Source organism: Aquarana catesbeiana, linkage group LG01, assembly GCF_042186555.1.
Source record: "Aquarana catesbeiana isolate 2022-GZ linkage group LG01, ASM4218655v1, whole genome shotgun sequence".
In the NCBI taxonomy this organism is placed as follows: Eukaryota; Metazoa; Chordata; class Amphibia; order Anura; family Ranidae; genus Aquarana; species Aquarana catesbeiana.
The window spans coordinates 189,494,909-189,500,908 of NC_133324.1; positions in this window are offsets into that span (position 1 = coordinate 189,494,909).

The following is a 6,000-nucleotide window of genomic DNA, read 5'->3' on the forward strand; positions in this document are numbered from 1 at the left end:
CGTGGCAGTGTTAAAGGAGCATTTTGCTATGCTGGACCAGGCTTTACTCCAGTCTGCTAGATCTATGGGGGATAGGTCGCGTTCCCATTTAAGCATATAGGAAAGGGTAGTGGAATTGTTGCCGGCAGTTAGTAAGGAGTATATCGTGGAAATGGTGCCACGAGCACCTGGGCAATGTTGGCAGGTAAGAATGGGGACATAAGCCTGCCCGAGTATCGTATCGAGTCCCATAATTTCAGACTGTGTATCATAAGGGGGCTGGCAGAAGGCGGTCGCATTTTAGGGGGTAGCCACAATAGGGCAGAGATAGGGACAGGCACGCAATTGGGTATCTCCAGGAGAACCCATAAGGGGATATCAGAAGTGGCGTGGAGCATGGAGAGTTGGAAAATTTGGGCTGCTTGGTAATACTTTGCAATGTCCGGAACACCCAGCCCACTCCGTAACCTATGAGCATAGAGCATAGAGCGGGAAACCCTGGGGCGTTTATGTGCCCAGACAAAGGCGAGAAGTCTGTTCTGAAGCAGCCTCAGATAGAAGGCAGGGACCCGGACAGGAAGGGTTCGAAAAAAATAAAGAATCTTCGGAAGAATGGTCATCTTGACCGCATGGATACAGCCGATCCAGGATAAAGAGGGGAATCGCCAAGATGTCTTGAGAGCAGTAATTGTGCATAAGAGTGGGTAGTAGTTGGCGGAGAAAAGGGAAGCGTAAGAGGGGGTCCCTTGACGCCCAGGTAGTGCAGGGAAGAGCTTGCCCAGCGGTAAAGGAAGGAAGATTGGAGGTGTAAGACTAGGGGGCCTGGGAGAGTTACGTTCAGGGCGGTAGTTTTGTGTGGGTTAATTCGGAGGCCGGAGATAGTTGAAAAGCGGGTTAAAAGGGCCTGGAGATTTGGTAGGGTGACGATGGGGTTGGTGAGGGTCAAGAGGGCATCATCAGCGAACATATTCAATTTATAGTTGTCACCTGCATAAGGGATGCCCAAGATATTAGGGTCTGCCCTAAGGGCAATAGCTAGCGGTTCGAGGGCAAGAACAAAGAGGACCGGGGATAGAGGGCAGCCCTGCCTCATTCCCCTTGAGATAGGAAAAGAGGGTGAGAGGCAACCAGCATAACGAGCTGAGGCAGAGGGGGTTGAGTAAAGGGCCGTCAACCATGACAGAATCGAGTCGCCAAAGCCCCAACGTTGTAGCACGTAACGTAGATAGTCCCATGAGAGGGTATCGAAAGCTTTATATATGTCAAGAGAAAGGAGAAAGCCGTGGATTTTGCATTGCTGTAGTAGGGTGATCAAGTGGATAACCTTCCGGACATTGTCCCCCGCCTGACGGCCAGGTACGAAGCCCACCTGGTCTCTGTGAACCAAGGAGCGCAAATATTTGTTAATGCGAAAGCATAGAATTTTCCCCAAAAGTTTCACATCCTCATTTAATAGGGAAATTGGGCAAAACGCCTGGGGTTCATAAGCCTCCTCCGTGGTCTTAGGAATCATGGAGATATGAGCTCGCAATGAGTCCGAGGAGGGCAGCGCACCTTGTTTCATGCAGTTGAAGTAGGTGGGGGAGCAAGAGGGGAGAGAGCTTGCGGTAGTATAGTCCAGTGAAGCCATCTGGGCCCGGGGCCTTTGAAACACGAATACCCTTGATGGCCTGAGCCACCTCCAGTTCAGTAATGTCAGCATTAAGAGTCGCACAGGCTGCTGAGGAGAGAGGCGGAAGATGAAGATCACGGAAGAAGTCGTCCGCGAGATTGAGAGGGAAGGGGGAAGGTTTGCTATAAAGCGAGGCTAGGAAGTCTGCCAGGGCCGCAGTGACTTTGCTTGGATCCGAAGTGAGGTCTCCGTTGGCAGTGCGAAGGCGGATAGGCTTATGGCTGCCAGATGTAGCATTGAGTTTCTTAGCCAGCATTGCGCCCGGTTTATTTGCGCAGGAATAAAATTTATGTTTAGTCCACCGTAGGGCCTTCTAGGCTTGGTCGGAGGCTAACAAGTCTAATTCGGCTGCTAGGGTGTCCCTAGCTTTCCTGTTTGCTAGCGAGGGGTGGGATTTCCACTCCGCATCCGCGGAGGCCAAAAGAACTGTAAGTTCCCGGGTCCGCTTTTCCTTGTGGCGTTTGCTGGAGGATGCCAGTTGTATACAGTGGCCTCTCATGGTAGCCTTGTGGGCCTCCCAAAGAGAGATGGGCGAAGTCACGGAGCCTACATTTTCCTTAAAGAAGGTTTGGAGTCGTGTATGGATCTCAAGGAGGGCATCTTGTGTTGTAAGGAGTGAGTCATTTAATCGCCATTGAAAGGTAGGGCGTGTCAGACCTGAGAGGGTGAATAAAAAAACGATAGGGTCATGATCCGACCACACGGAAGGGGGGATCGTAATTTTGTGGATATTGGAGATGTGGCGTAGAGGAACGAAAACGTGGTCGATCCTGCAAAAGCTATCGTGCGGGCTAGAGTAGTAGGTGAAGTGGCGATCGCGGGGATGGAGTTCCCGCCAGGCATCCACCAAGCCATGGGATTGTACAAGAGATCTCATCTGTTCCTCCACGACCGAGTCATGGGAGGGGGAGGATCCGGACGAGTATCTCCTGTCCACCGAGGAGTCCAGAGCTACATTCGTGTCACCCATCAAGATAAGGGTCCCGGAGCTGTGTTGGGATACGACCTTGAGAAGATGGGAGAAAAATTTATGTTGGAAGCGGTTGGGGGCATAGTACCCAACTAGGGTTACATTCTGGCCATTTAATGTGCCCTGGAGTAGCAGGTATCTACCGGTTGGGTCCGCTATTTCTTTGGAGCATGAGAATAGGAGATTGCGTCTAAAGGCTATGAGAACCCCCCTCTGCTTTTCGGGGGCGGAAGCCAGATAAAATGTAGGGAAGTGAGAGGAAACAAATTTTGGGGCAGAAGAGGAGGAAAACCTGGTCTCTTGCAAGCATACTACGTCTACGCAACTAGATTTTAGGTGATGAAACACCTTGGAACGTTTTACTGGTGAATTAAAACCATGGATATTATGGGAATAAAACTTCAGCTGGGATTGGGTCATAGTGAGGAGATGAAGGTTAGCTCACGTGATGATGTCCAGCAGCTGCAGTTAAGGTCGGCAGGGATCCCGGTCAACAACTTTTGTGGGTTTCCAGCCTGAGGGAAGAAGAAAAGAGAAAGACGGAGAAACATGCAAGACAAAGACAGGAGACAGGACGGGGGAAGGAAAAAAGAAACACAAAAAGAATACAAAAACAGTACGAACGTACTAAGTACGCCACGGTGGGCATGGACCACGTCTTCGGCAAGACGTGTAAGGTGGGGGGGCTCGACCGCCGGACACATGGCCATTCTAGGTCTGGATAGTTCAAAATTTAGCCAGAAGAGGGGGGTGCCGGGAAGAGGGGGGGGAGAGGATCACCGGCTGAGTCAGCCAAATTTTTGCCAATCCAAGGATAGGTTACAACGAAGGATTGCCAATCGAACTTTAAACATAAAATTGTTACATATCAATAAAGAACACAAATGAAATAAGCAACTCCTGTGATTCGGGTCATACAGCGAGACCAGGCCCCAGTCAGCCAGCCCGGGGTATCAGGCCTAAAGTCCATCAAGGGATCTCCCGAAGCCCGCCCCCAGGCCCAATCGCCACCAGGAAGCGGGCCCCCAGAGAGCCCAATTAAACTAGTAAAAGAGGCTGGACATTAATTATCAACCTGGAAATGAGTCACAGAAATTAAGCACTATATAAACATATAATTCAGAATTACCTGAGAACAGTATTAAACTTAACTTGGAAATAACACTTGCGAAGTCTATAATAGAGAAACCGCGCTATAAATGAACAACATAATAGACATCAATTTTAGGAAGTCTCATGTGTATTAGATAGTCCCTTATATAACAAAAATAAAAATAAATAAAATAAAGTCTTGTCATAAATGAGTGACGTGGATTTCGTCCAGAAGAAATATGTGATAAATCAAACATAAAGCAGGAAACGTTTTAGTGAGGTAGTGAGCTTACCAGAAGTAAGCCAAATTAGGGCAGGTGGCTTAAACCCAGCCTGGGCCTTGAGATGATCAGTCCCGATGGGGTAGGATAAACACACTCGTCCCGTGTGTACAGTCCACAGAGGTTCAACCCAAAAATATATGAAGCAAATATAGCGTAATACTGATACGTACAACACTTCAAAGCAAATATGTGCAACACTCAATCTTGACCCAAAAAATCATACATGATCATAAACAATCATACGTTATCATAAGAAGTCCAGTGCAAGTGACAACAACTGGAGGGGTGATTATATGAGTGTCAGAAGAACATGCAAAGTATAAGAATCAGAGTGAAAATGAAAAACGTGAATGACATCCAGAACTGCTTACCAGATGTAAGGGAAAAAAGGGCCTGTAATGGTCACCCAGGAAAAGACAAAAAACCCTCTAGGTGCTACAGATCACATGTGCAAACTGCTTACCAGATAGGAAAACAGTATGAGCGGAATAAATCTGGCCGAAGACTGTCCACCATACATAGAGAAACACCAGATGGAAAGCAGCAACACACCTACAGGAGATCCTGCTTACCAGAACGCAAACTGGGATAGACAGATGAAACGGAATCCCATAACAAACTCCTATAGGAACGATGAGGGTACGTCCTGCCACAGTAGGTTCCGAGCTCAGCAACACATATGTGATAGAAAGCAGCCAATAGCGTAATACTGGTAACTTGAAATTTATTTAAAAGTAAAGTAGCACTTACACAAACATGGAAAGGCTAAAGCGAAAGTAAAAACGGAGCCGGCCGGCACATCAAACACTCTCCCGTCCTCGATATGGCAATGTGGTGACGTCAGCACGTCCCTTCCAGACGCGTTTCGTCATACGTTGACGTTCTCAATGGGGAACGGGCAGCGTGCTGAGCCACCACATTATATGCGCACACCAAGCCTCGTTTTGAGTCCCGCTGAGGGAAACAAAACGCACAGCGCCATCTTGGATGTGGGCATCCTAACAAAATAGCATACAGCACCATCTATAATGAGGGCATTTGCATTTCAATTATATGGGAAGAAAACAGATAAACATCCTGAGGTGCATCTAGTGAATATCCCTGGATAAACAAGATATCTAGCATCCAGTATAAATCACTGGATGCTAGATATGTAACAGTAGGCAAATGTAAAATACATCCATATATATAATACATAAATAGAATATAAATAAAAGAGTATAAAATAACAATAAAAATAACAAATCTAGTAGGTCAAAAATTAAGTGACCTGTACAAAATGTTTGTTATAACAATGGGTTCGTATATAGATGTGGGTAAAGGAAGAAAGGTGTTACACCTCATAACCCTAGTAGTATCCAGTAGTGAGGTTGCCTCACCCTAGGGTTATGAGGTGTGACACCTTTCTTCCTTTACCCATATCTATATACGATCCCATTGTTATAACAAACATTTTGTACAGGTCACTTCATTTTTGACCTACTAGATTTGTTATTTTTATTGTTATTTTATACTCTTTTATTTATATTCTATTTATGTATTATATATATGGATGTATTTTACATTTGCCTACTGTTACATGCACTAGAATATTTTGGGCACCATTACTCTGTATAGATCACGAGTTAATCTGTCCACGTTGGTGTTTTAGGATATGTCACGTATATCTGGTTTATCCAGTGATTTATACTGGATGCTAGATATCTTGTTTATCCAGGGATATTCACTAGATGCACCTCAGGATGTTTTCTTCCCATATAATTGAAATGCAAATGCCCTCATTATAGATGGTGCTGTATGCTATTTTGTTAGGATGCCCACATCCAAGATGGCGCTGTGCGTTTTGTTTCCCTCAGCGGGACTCAAAACGAGGCTTGGTGTGCGCATATAATGTGGTGGCTCAGCACGCTGCCCGTTCCCCATTGAGAACGTCAACGTATGACAAAATGCGTCTGGGAGGGACTTGCTGACGTCACCACGTTGCCATATCGAGGACGGGAGAG